The sequence below is a fragment of the Tamandua tetradactyla genome, chromosome 10 (assembly GCF_023851605.1).
Source record: "Tamandua tetradactyla isolate mTamTet1 chromosome 10, mTamTet1.pri, whole genome shotgun sequence".
NCBI lineage: Eukaryota > Metazoa > Chordata > Mammalia > Pilosa > Myrmecophagidae > Tamandua > Tamandua tetradactyla.
The window spans coordinates 109,431,452-109,444,054 of NC_135336.1; the positions used below are offsets into that span (position 1 = coordinate 109,431,452).

The 12,603-nt window shown below is 39.1% G+C and overlaps 1 protein-coding gene across 36 annotated transcripts in view; it reads left to right on the forward strand.

The window, feature by feature from the left end:
- The window catches only part of LOC143648798 (uncharacterized), a 303,168-nt gene that overhangs the window by 168,450 nt on the left and 122,115 nt on the right, over positions 1-12,603 (forward strand). The gene's annotated exons all lie outside the window — the stretch shown is intronic.

Here is a 12,603-nt window from a genome sequence, read left to right on the forward strand (position 1 = left end):
TTATATATTATGGATACTAAATGCTTATCTGATATGTGGTTTCCAAATATTGTCTCCAATTGTGTAGGCTGCCTTTTTACTTTCTTGGCAAAATTCTTTGAAGCATTCAAGTGTTTACTTTTGGGGAGTTCCCATTTCTCTATTTCTTTCTTTAATGCTCATGCCTTGGGTGTAAGTTCTAGGAAACTACCTCCTATTACAAGTATTATAAGATATTTCCCTACATTTTCTTCTAAATATTTTATGGTGTTAGCTCCAGTGTTTAGGTCTTTGATCCATTTTTGGTTAATTTCTGTAAGGGGTGTGAGATGTGGATCCTCTTTCATTCTTTTGCATATGGATATCCAGTTCTCCAAGTATCATTTTTTGAACGAGCTGCTCTATCCCAGATGAATTGGCTTGACTGCCTTATCAAAAAATCAATTGTTGGCCGCGCGGCGCCCACGCCCCTGCAGCAGCCGAGCCGCCCGCCCTCCTTCTCCCCTCTCTTTCTCTGCCGGCCCGCCGCGCGGCGCCCACGCCCCCGCAGCAGCCGAGCCGCCCGCCCTCCTTCTCCCCTCTCTTCCCCCTCCTGCTCCGGCTGCTCTCCAACCACCATGGTGCCCTCTTCCCCCGCCTTCACCGTGCTCCTCCGCCACCAGCCTCGACAGCCTTGCCGCCCTCACCTTTCCTCCTCCAGAACAGCTACTGGGGGAGTGAAGATAATACAGAGCAGCTCCCGGAACCACGAGAGAGATCAAAGGGACAGCGTACCCCATCCTGGAACGGCTTACTATCTGGGAGAATCAGCTCCGGTGAGATCACCAAGGGGCACGGGCTTTCCTGGGTGGGATGGCAAGCGACCGGAGTCCCTCCCTTCCACCTTCCTCTGCCAGCTGGTAGAATTGGACAGGTGGTCCCCTTAGGCCGCGGCGGCTGGTGCCCCCACCACACGAGGCCCCCCGGAACAACTGAGATAGTTGGGTCGGAAATCCCCAGACTGCGGAGAACAGTGACCGGGGGATCCCTTCCAAACACGTGACTCCCCCGTCGGCTGGGAACAGTGTACTCTCCTGGGCTGCGACAGCTGGCGCCCTCCCGCCACGCTTGGTGCCCCGGGCCGACTGGCTAATTTGGCCGGACGCTCTCCTGTGCTGCGACGGCTGGCGACCCTCCCCGCGTTTGGAACCCCGGGCCGGCTGGCATTCTTCCAAGACGCTTCGGTTGCCGAACCTCCCCTACGGCGAGAGTTTTCCAGAGTTGAGGGACCCACAGCAACTTTCGCTGGTGGAACCCTCAGACAGGCGTGTGCCACGAGCGCCACCTACTGGGCAGGATAGGAAGAACAGAACCCAGAGATTGCACAGAAAAATCTTTCAACCTGTGGGGTCGAACACCCGGGGAAATCTGACTAAATGCCCAGACGCCAGCAGAAGATAACGGATCACGCTCAGAAAATTGAACATATGGCCCAGTCAAACGAAGAAACCAATAGTTCAAATGAGATACAGGAGCTGAAACAACTAATGCTGAATATACGAACAGAAATGGAAAACCTCTTCAAAAACGAAATCGATAAATTGAGGGAGGACATGAAGAAGACATGGGCTGAACATAAAGAAGAAATAGAAAAACTGAAAAAACAAATCACAGAACTTATGGAAGTGAAAGATAAAGTAGAAAAGATGGAAAAAACAATGGATACCTACAATGACAGATTTAAAGAAACAGAAGATAGAATTAGTGATTTGGAGGATGAAACATCTGAATTCCAAAAAGAAACAGAAACTATCCGGAAAAGAATGGAAAAATTTGAACAGGGTATCAGGGAACTCAAGGACAATGTGAACCGTACAAATATACGTGTAGTGGGTATCCCAGAAGGAGAAGAGAAGGGAAAAGGAGGAGAAAAACTAATGGAAGAAATTATCACTGAAAATTTCCCAACTCTTATGAAAGACCTAAAATTACAGATCCAAGAAGTGCAGTGCACCCCAAAGAGATTAGACACAAATAGGCGTTCCCCAAGACACTTACTAGTTAGAATGTCAGAGGTCAAAGAGAAAGAGAGGATCTTGAAGGCAGCGAGAGAAAAACAATCCGTCACATACAAGGGAAACCCAATAAGACTATGTGTAGATTTCTCAGCAGAAACCATGGAAGCTAGAAGACAGTGGGATGATATATTTAAGTTACTAAAAGAGAAAAACTGCCAGCCAAGACTCCTATATCCAGCAAAATTGTCCTTCAAAAATGAGGGAGAAATTAAAACATTCTCAGACAAAAAGTCACTAAGAGAATTTGTGACCAAGAGACCAGCTCTGCAAGAAATACTAAAGGAAGCACTAGAGTCAGATACAAAAAGACAGAAGAGAGAGACATGGAGAAAAGTGTAGAAAGAAGGAAAGTCAGATATGATATATATAATACAAAAGGCAAAATGGTAGAGGAAAATATTATCCAAACAGTAATAACTCTAAATGTCAATGGACTGAATTCCCCAATTAAAAGACATAGACTGGCAGAATGGATTAAAAAACAGGATCCTTCTATATGCTGTCTACAGGAAACACATCTTAGACCCAAAGATAAATATAGGTTGAAAGTGAAAGGTTGGGAAAAGATATTTCATGCAAACAACAACCAGAAAAGAGCAGGAGTGGCTATACTAATATCCAACAAATTAGACTTCAAATGTAAAACAGTTAAAAGAGACAAAGAAGGACACTATATACTATTAAAAGGAACAATTAAGCAAGAAGACATAACAATCATAAATATTTACGCACCGAACCAGAATGCCCCAAAATACGTGAGGAATACACTGCAAACACTGAAGAGGGAAATAGACACATATACCATAATAGTTGGAGACTTCAATTCACCACTCTCATCAATGGACAGAACATCTACACAGAGGATCAATAAAGAAATAGAGAACCTGAATATTACTATAAATGAGCTTGACTTAACAGACATTTATAGGACATTACATCCCACAACAGCAGGATACACCTTTTTTTCAAGTGCTCATGGATCATTCTCAAAGATAGACCATATGCTGGGTCACAAAGCAAGTCTTAACAAATTTAAAAATATTGAAATCATACACAACACTTTCTCGGATCATAAAGGAATGAAGTTGGAAATCAATAATAGGCGGAGTGCCAGAAAATTCATAAATACATGGAGGCTCAACAACACACTCTTAAACAACAAGTGGGTCAAAGAAGAAATTGCAAGAGAAATTAGTAAATACCTAGAGGCAAATGAAAATGAAGACACAACATATCAAAACTTATGGGACGCAGCAAAGGCAGTGCTAAGAGGGAAATTTATTGCCCTAAATGCCTTTATCAGAAAAGAAGAAAAGGCAAAAATGCAGGAATTAACTGTCCACTTGGAAGAATTGGAGAAAGAACAGCAAACTAATCCCAAAGCAAGCAAAAGGAAAGAAATAACAAAGATTAGAGCAGAAATAAATGAAATTGAAAACATGAAAACAATAGAGAAAATCAATAAGACCAGAAGTTGGTTCTATGAGAAAATCAACAAGATTGATGGGCCCTTAGCAAGATTGACAAAAAGAAGAAGAGAGAGGATGCAAATAAATAAGATTAGAAATGAAAGAGGAGACATAACTACTGACCTCACAGAAATAAAGGAGGTAATAACAGGATACTATGAACAACTTTACGCTAATAAATACAACAATTTAGAAGAAATGGACAGGTTCCTGGAAAGACATGAACAACCAACTTTGACTCAAGAAGAAATAGACGACCTCAACAAACCAATCACAAGTAAAGAGATTGAATTAGTTATTCAAAAGCTCCCTAAAAAGAAAAGTCCAGGACCAGACGGCTTCACATGTGAATTCTATCAAACTTTCCAGAAAGAATTAGTACCTACTCTCCTCAAACTCTTCAACATAATCGAAGTGGAGGGAAAACTACCTAATTCATTCTATGAAGCCAACATCACCCTCATACCAAAACCAGGCAAAGATATTACAAAAAAAGAAAACTACAGACCAATCTCTCTAATGAATACAGATGCAAAAATCCTCAATAAAATTCTAGCAAATCGTATCCAACAACACATTAAAAGAATTATACATCATGACCAAGTAGGATTCATCCCAGGTATGCAAGGATGGTTCAACATAAGAAAATCAATTAATGTAATACACCATATCAACAAATCAAAGCAGAAAAATCACATGATCATCTCAATTGATGCAGAGAAGGCATTTGACAAGATTCAACATCCTTTCCTGCTGAAAACACTTCAAAAGATAGGAATACAAGGGAACTTCCTTAAAATGATAGAGGGAATATATGAAAAACCCACAGCTAATATCATCCTCAATGGGGAAAAATTGAAAACTTTCCCCCTAAGATCAGGAACAAGACAAGGATGTCCACTATCACCACTATTATTCAACATTGTGTTGGAAGTTCTAGCCAGAGCAATTAGGCAAGAAAAAGAAATACAAGGCATCAAAATTGGAAAGGAAGAAGTAAAACTATCACTGTTTGCAGACGATATGATACTATATGTAGAAAACCCAGAAAAATCCACAACAAAATTACTAGAGCTAATAAATGAGTACAGCAAAGTAGCAGGCTACAAGATCAACATTCAAAAATCTGTAGCTTTTCTATACACTAGTAATGAACAAGCTGAGGCGGAAATCAAGAAACGAATCCCATTTACAATCGCAACTAAAAGAATAAAATACCTAGGAATAAATTTAACCAAAGAGACAAAAAACCTATATAAAGAAAACTACAAAAAACTGTTAAAAGAAATCACAGAAGACCTAAATAGATGGAAGGGCATACCGTGTTCATGGATTGGAAGACTAAATATAGTTAAGATGTCAATCCTACCTAAATTGATTTACAGATTCAATGCAATACCAATCAAAATCCCAACAACTTATTTTTCAGAAATAGAAAAACCAATAAACAAATTTATCTGGAAGGGCAGGGTGCCCCGAATTGCTAAAAACATCTTGAGGAAAAAAAACGAAGCTGGAGGTCTCGCGCTGCCTGACTTTAAGGCATATTATGAAGCCACAGTGGTCAAAACAGCATGGTATTGGCATAAAGATAGATATATCAACCAATGGAATCGAATAGAGTGCTCAGATATAGACCCTCTCATCTATGGACATTTGATCTTTGATAAGGCAGTCAAGCCAACTCACCTGGGACAGAGCGGTCTCTTCAATAAATGGTGCCTAGAGAACTGGATATCCATATGCAAAAGAATGAAAAAAGACTCATCTCTCACACCCTATACAAAAGTTAACTCAAAATGGATCAAAGATCTAAACATTAGGTCTAAGACCATAAAACAGATAGAGGAAAATGTTGGGAGATATCTTATGGATCTTACAACTGGAGGTGGTTTTATGGACCTTAAACCTAAAGCAAGAACACTGAAGAAGGAAATAAATAAATGGGAGCTCCTCAAAATTAAACACTTTTGTGCATCAGAGAACTTCATCAAGAAAGTAGAAAGACAGCCTACACAATGGGAGACAATATTTGGAAACGACATATCAGATAAAGGTCTAGTATCCAGAATTTATAAAGAGATTATTCAACTCAACAACAAAAAGACAGCCAACCCAATTACAAAATGGGAAAAAGACTTAAAGACACCTACCAGAAGAAGAAATACGGATGGCCAAGAGGCACATGAAGAGATGCTCAATGTCCCTGGCCATTAGAGAAATGCAAATCAAAACCACAATGAGATATCATCTCACACCCACCAGAATGGCCATTATCAACAAAACAGAAAATGACAAGTGCTGGAGAGGATGCGGAGGAAGAGGCACACTTATCCACTGTTGGTGGGAATGTCAAAGGGTGCAACCACTGTGGAAGGCAGTTTGGCGGTTCCTCAAAAAGCTGAATATAGAATTGCCATATGACCCAGCAATACCATTGCTAGGTATCTACTCAAAGGACTTAAGGGCAAAGACACAAACGGACATTTGCACACCAATGTTTATAGCAGCATTATTTACAATCGCAAAGAGATGGAAACAGCCAAAATCTCCATCAACAGAAGAGTGGCTAAACAAACTGTGGTATATACATACGATGGAATATTATGCAGCCTTAAGACAAGATAAACTTATGAACCATGTAATAACATGGATGGACCTAGAGAATATTATGCTGAGTGAATCCAGCCAAAAACTAAAGGACAAATACTGTATGGTCCCACTGATGTGAACGGACATTCGAGAATAAACTTGAAATATGTCATTGGTAACAGAGTTCAGCAGGAGTTAGAAACAGGGTAAGACAATGGGTAATTGAAGGTGAAGGGATACAGACTGTGCAACAGGACTAGATACAAAAACTCAAAAATGGACAGCACAATAATACCTAATTGTAAAGTAATCATGTTAAAATACTGAATGAAGCTGCATCTGAGCTATAGGGTTTTTTTTGTTTTTGTTTGCTTGTTGGTTTGTTTGTTGTTGTTGTTTTTTACTATTACTACTACTTTTATTTTTTTTCTTTATATTAACATTTTATATCTTTTTCTGTTGTGTTGCTAGTTCCTCTAAACCGATACAAATGTACTAAGAAACAATGATCATGCATCTATGTGATGATGTTAAGAATTACTGAGTGCATATGTAGAATGGTATGATTTCTAAATGTTGTGTTAATTTCTTTTTTTTTTTTTTCTTTCCGTTAATAAAAAAAAAAAAAAAAGAAAAAAAATCAATTGTTGATAGATGAAAGAGTCTACATCTGAACACTCTATTTGATGCCTTTGGTCAGTATATCTATCTTTATTCCATTACCATGCTATTTTGACCACTGTAGCTTCATAATATGCTTTAAAGTCAAGTAGACTGAAACCTCCAACCTCATTTTTCTTTCTAAAGATATTTTCAGCTATCCAGGGTGCCCTACCCTTTCAAGTTAATTTGGTTTTAATACCTATATTTTGCAAATGCTCTCTCTGGTGTAAAAATAAACTTACCACTTGTATCCATCCTTCCACTGTTACTTTTACAAACAACTGAGAGATCTGGAAATCCAACAGCTTGCCCTCTGAAAGGATTTTGCTCACTGGCCAGCCTGTTTTGTCTGGTTCCCAGGGTTGTAATTAGCAGCAAAGCAATTAATTAAAAGAGTTCCTCATAAATTACTGCATTGTGGGTGTATTGTGTAATTCTGTGGCTCAGTGGAATGGCTCTTGTAGTAGGTATAAGCCACACCCCCAACATCACCTTTATCATTAAGAAAGGGGAATGTGGTCCCCACCCAAACTGCCTTATTCCTTTTTCTTATTTCAGCTTTTGGTCTAAACTCATAGATGGAACCCATAGGTTTCCTGGGTAACCCCAATAAATCTGCAAATAACCTAAATATTCATGAAAGCTGCAGTATTGTCTAACCAAATAAGAGTTAGAGCAATTTAATTCTTGAGGTAGATTATCTTCTATGGGGCATAAAGAGAAGGATTGGCTCCCTGCAGAAGAAAACAGGATCAGTCATTTATGGAAGCAGAAAGATTCCATCCAAGATCATAGGCTTATAAGTAAGGGAAATATAGTGAAACCCATGGCCAAAAGATACAACATTGCTAACTTTATCCAAGTGTGCCCTTTCCACCAGAAACAGTGGCACTGAACATCCAAAATTATCAGCATCTTGGGAGATCAGGGAACTGAATGATTGGAAGACAAGAGAGTGAGTCTCCACAAGAGCAACAACAGCCTCACACATGAGCCCAAGGAAATGATTTAGGGGTAAAGGTTTCAGCTGATGGGACTAAGCAATAGAGTAACAGGAGATCTATATATAAGATTCTGTCACAATATATAAAATAATATATTTTAAGATAATAAATGAACATGGTTTCTTCCTAAGAAAATTGTTACGGTTCAGCAAATCACTCTGCACATACAATTTGTATTTCTTTTCCATTTATTGTATGTATCCTCTTAATACTGGGTTTGACTTCGTGAGATAGAACTAGAGAATTACAGAGATAGAAATTGCAGCAGCATTTTGTAGGTTCCACAAAATTATCAGAAATATAGACTCTGCCATTTAATAATGTAGCATCAAAACCATGTGCCCTCAAAGGGCTGTTAGTGCTCTGTACAGTACTGTCCAATAGAACATTTTTGCCTTAATGGAGATGTTCTATATTTTTTATTTCCAATATATTAGTGGTTTTTAGTACATGAAATGTGGCTTGTGAGACTAATGAATAGAATTTTATTTAATTTTAGTAAATTAAATCTCAATAGACATGTGGAAAGTGAATGCCAGATGGATAACCCAAGTCCAGTATTTCAACATTATTCCAAAAGCTGAAATAGGGAAGGGGTACAGGTTAAGTGAGCATTCTCACTTTTAAGGAGATTTTCTAAGAGTGCCACACAGTATTCTAATTTCATCTTATTGAATAGAACTTAGCCACATGCCACTCTTAATGGCAAGGGAGGCTGGAAACTATAATATTTTTTTCGGTATGGAATTGTGTTTTCTAAAAATCAGGGTTCCATCCTATTCTTAAAAACATGCTTAATTTGCAAATAGTTAAAAATTCTTCATAAATGTGACTTGTAATGGTTTGGTAATATCACAGTCTAAGTGAAGCATAATTTATGTGATCTTTCATTGTGGAGTGTTTATGTTTATTTAATTATGTATTCAAGAAAGAATTATTAAGCATATGCTTTGTACCAGTATCCTAAATGCTATGGAGTCAGTGGTATACAAACAGGGATTTTCCTGCCTTTAAATGGTTTATATTCTAAGATGAGATATAAAGATTAACAAATAAATTAGCAAGATAACATCAGATTGTGAGAGGTAAGCCATGCAATAAATCAAAATTTATGACAGAGAGAAGGTGGATTGCTGGAAGGGTTTCTATAGGCAGGGTGATCCTAGAAGACATTTCTATAGAAGGTGACTTAAGCTGAAATCAGAAAGATAGGAAAGAAACAGACATGTAAAAGACCTTGGAAAGCTTTCAATTCAGTGGAAATGGTAAATACAAAGACACTGAGATGGAAAAACTGAAATTTTCAAGGAGTGGAAAGGAAGTTGAACTGCCTGTGGTATAATGAGAAGGAAACCTGAGTCAGATTACATAGGATATTGTGTTGGTTCTGATAAGGAAATTGGGATCTATTTTAAGTCAATTGGGAAACCATAGGAAAGTTTTTAGCTGTGGAATAACATAATCTGATTTGTATATTATAAAAACCATTGTGTTTGCTATGCTCTTGATGCTATGCTGCTCTGATTGAAGGCAGGGAGGTCAGGTAGATGCTTATAGTCATCTAAGAGAGATAAGTTGTCTTACTAGGAAATTTACAATAATGTCTCTATTTGGGATTGAATTATGTCCCCCCCAGGAGCCAAGTTCAAATGCATTTCCTGGTCCTCAGGAAATTAGCCCATTTGTAAATAGGATATTTGAAGATTCTAAGGTATGCCTAAACAGAATGAGGATGGGCTTTAGCCCAATATGGCTACATGATTGGCTTTGGTCCAATATGGCTATAATCAGAGTAAATTTGATGCAGAAAAGTGAGCCAGAGGGAGCACCTAGAGACTAAAAGTCAGCATACCCAGAAGAGAAAGGAGAAAAATACTCCATGTGCATTGCCATGTGTGATGGTTAGGTTCTGATGCCAACTGTGCCGAATGGTTATGCCCAGTTGTCTGGTCAGGAAAGCACTGGCCCGAACATTGCTGCAAGGACATTTCCTGTCTGGTTGATGAAATTATTATTCAGTTGACTGCATCTGTGACTGATGACATCTGAGATCAACTAAGGCATGCTGCCACAATGAGATAGTCCAATAAGTTGAATGCTTTTAAGGAAGAAGAGAAACTCTTTCACTCCTTCTTCAGCCAGCAAGCCTCTCTTGTGGAGTTTGTCCAGACCCTTTATGTGAGCTGCCAGTGTCACAGCCTGCCCTACTATAAGGGAAAGACAAATTTGTAGAGTCTTCTCTGTTCAACTGATATTGCCATTGTCTGCAACTGTTGTTGCTATTACGTGACCTTGGTAAGAAACAGTTTTAATGTGCACTCTAGCTTGGAGGACTATCTGTGCTCCCAGAAGGAGGTGTACTTTGATAAAGATATCTAGGTCCCAGAAAGCTCCTCTTTGTCCCTAGCCAGTTTTTCAGAGTTCCCAAGTGGGTCTGGTCACATAAGCTAATTGGAATCTGGCTACTATTGTATAAAGTTACCATATAAATCGCATGCAAGCAGTTGGACCAGAGAATCTTAAGAGAGGATAATCTTATGAGAAAGAGGGAGCACTTCATCAGAATTTTATCTGAGAGAAGAACACTTTGCTGTGGATTTTGACTAAGGAGATGCTGAATGCTGTCTCCAAGATTGCTGTGGATTTTTATTAATGAGACTTGGAATGCTGCTTTCAATATTTTCCAGCACTTTTCTTCAGGTGTTGGTGCCATTTTATCTAGTGATGTAACAATGCCTTATTTTTGAAAGCTATTTTATTTACTTTTAATTACTTTCCCAATAAAATCTGTTCTTATATCACTGAAGTCTATTTTGTCCACAAATCTGAACCTATACATTAAGTGGCCTCAAATATTACATTGCCTTTCATGCAACAACTACAGATATTGGACTCTTCAATTTTGATGGTTGCATGATACACCCTTATAATCACATATTTACAGAACTCTCCTATTGTTTCTGTTTCTCTAGAGAATCCTGACTAACAAAGCTTCATATCAGGAGTGGTTCTTGAGAAGTGGAGTCTAAAAATGTGTTTTTACAATTGATTTTCTACCCTGACTAGTCTCACAGACACTAATGACTCTGTTTCCAGTAATCAAGATGACACTGACAGTCCATGAAGTGAGCTGAGGAAAGAGGTACTCAAAATATCACCATTATATTCTGCTGATCATACTCTTATACAAGGCAAGGCTCTTGCTTTTGACACTTTTTTGAAGTTTTGTGGAATTAAGATGCATAATGATGCTGGCTGCTTGTTATTAGATGTGCCAGATACAGTAATGAGGGAAGAAAGGAACTGAAGTCTTCAAATTGGCAACTTCAGTGCTGTATGAATGATGTAAAAGTTTCCACATGTGCCCTGAAAATAAATCTTATTTCTTGTGGTTGAAGACTTGAGAGATCTGAAATCCTGAGACAAAGGCTCATTGTGTAAGTAGCAGATTTACAATGTAAACTAAAATCTCAACCTTGCAGGTTGTGTGCTGCTAAACTAAAGGTTTTAATTGGAAAAGAATGGGATCCTGTAAAGTGGGATGGTAATATATGTCTTGATAATGATGGCAATGAGGAGAATGGGATCCTTGAAATCTGCTCAGCTTTTTGCTGAATAAATCTGCAATTAACCGCACTGAGGAAAGAGCTTCCTGACCTCTAGCCTGCCTTCAGTAAACAACTCCCTGGCCTCCAGATTCCTCAGAAGAGCCTGCCACCCAACCTGAATCTAACAAGATTAATCCTTCATTGCCTGCTAATTCTGTAACAACTTCACCTGGGGAAACAGACTCTCCTCTGTCTGGAAAGACTAATCCTGTTTCACAAGAGTTCTGTAGTCTCTCATCTCCATAGTTCAGATATTACTGTGGGAACTGCTTTCACTGAGCCAGAATCCTTAAACATAATGAGGATGATCAGATCCTGGGTTGGCAGAAGCCATCTGGTGACAGTTAATGGTGGGCATGGCAATCATTATGGACAGCAGACTCAAAACAGCAGTCAAAATAATCTCACTCACAGAGACTTGTGGCATTAGCTAGTAGATCATGGGATACCTAGAAGTAAAATAAATGGGCAGTCTACTAAATTATTGTTTGAGCTGTGTCATGGTCAGGTTCATGTGTCAACTTGGCCAGGTGTTGGTGCCCAGATGTCTGGTTGGATAAGTGCTGGTCTGTCTGTTGTTATGAGAGCATTACATGGACTTCATTCATGATCATGTTGGTCACATCCACAGCTGATTGAATTTGTAATCAGCTAAGGGTAGCGTCTTCTGCAATGAGTGTTGCCTAAGCTAATCTCCAGAAGGTTTTAAGGAGGATTCAGAAGAGACAGTCACTTTTCCTGCTTCAGTCAGCAAGCCTCACCTGTGGAGTTCATCCAGACCCTTCTTTGGAGCTGCCAGCTTCACAGCCTGCCCTATGGATTTGGACTCTTCCATTCCCATGGTTGTCCAGGCAACCTCTCCTGAAAGTTCATTGAGGACCTTCATTGGAGTTGCGAGATTGCAATCTGCCCTACAGGCCTTGGACCTTTACATTCCCTTGTTTGCCCAGCTAGCCTCACCTAAGATTTTACTAAGGACATTCATCAGAGTTGCCAGCTTTCAGCCTGCCCCAGAAAACTCGGGCTCCACATTCCCATGGTTACATGAGACATTTTTATAAATTTTATATCTACAAATATCTCCTGCTGATTCTGTTTCTCTAGAGAACCCTGGCTAATACAGCTTGGAACCAGGAGTGGTTCTTAAGAAACAGAACCTTAAAAATGGGTTTTTACAATTGGCTTTCTACTCTGACTGGTCACAAAGGTATTAAGAACACTGTTTCCCATA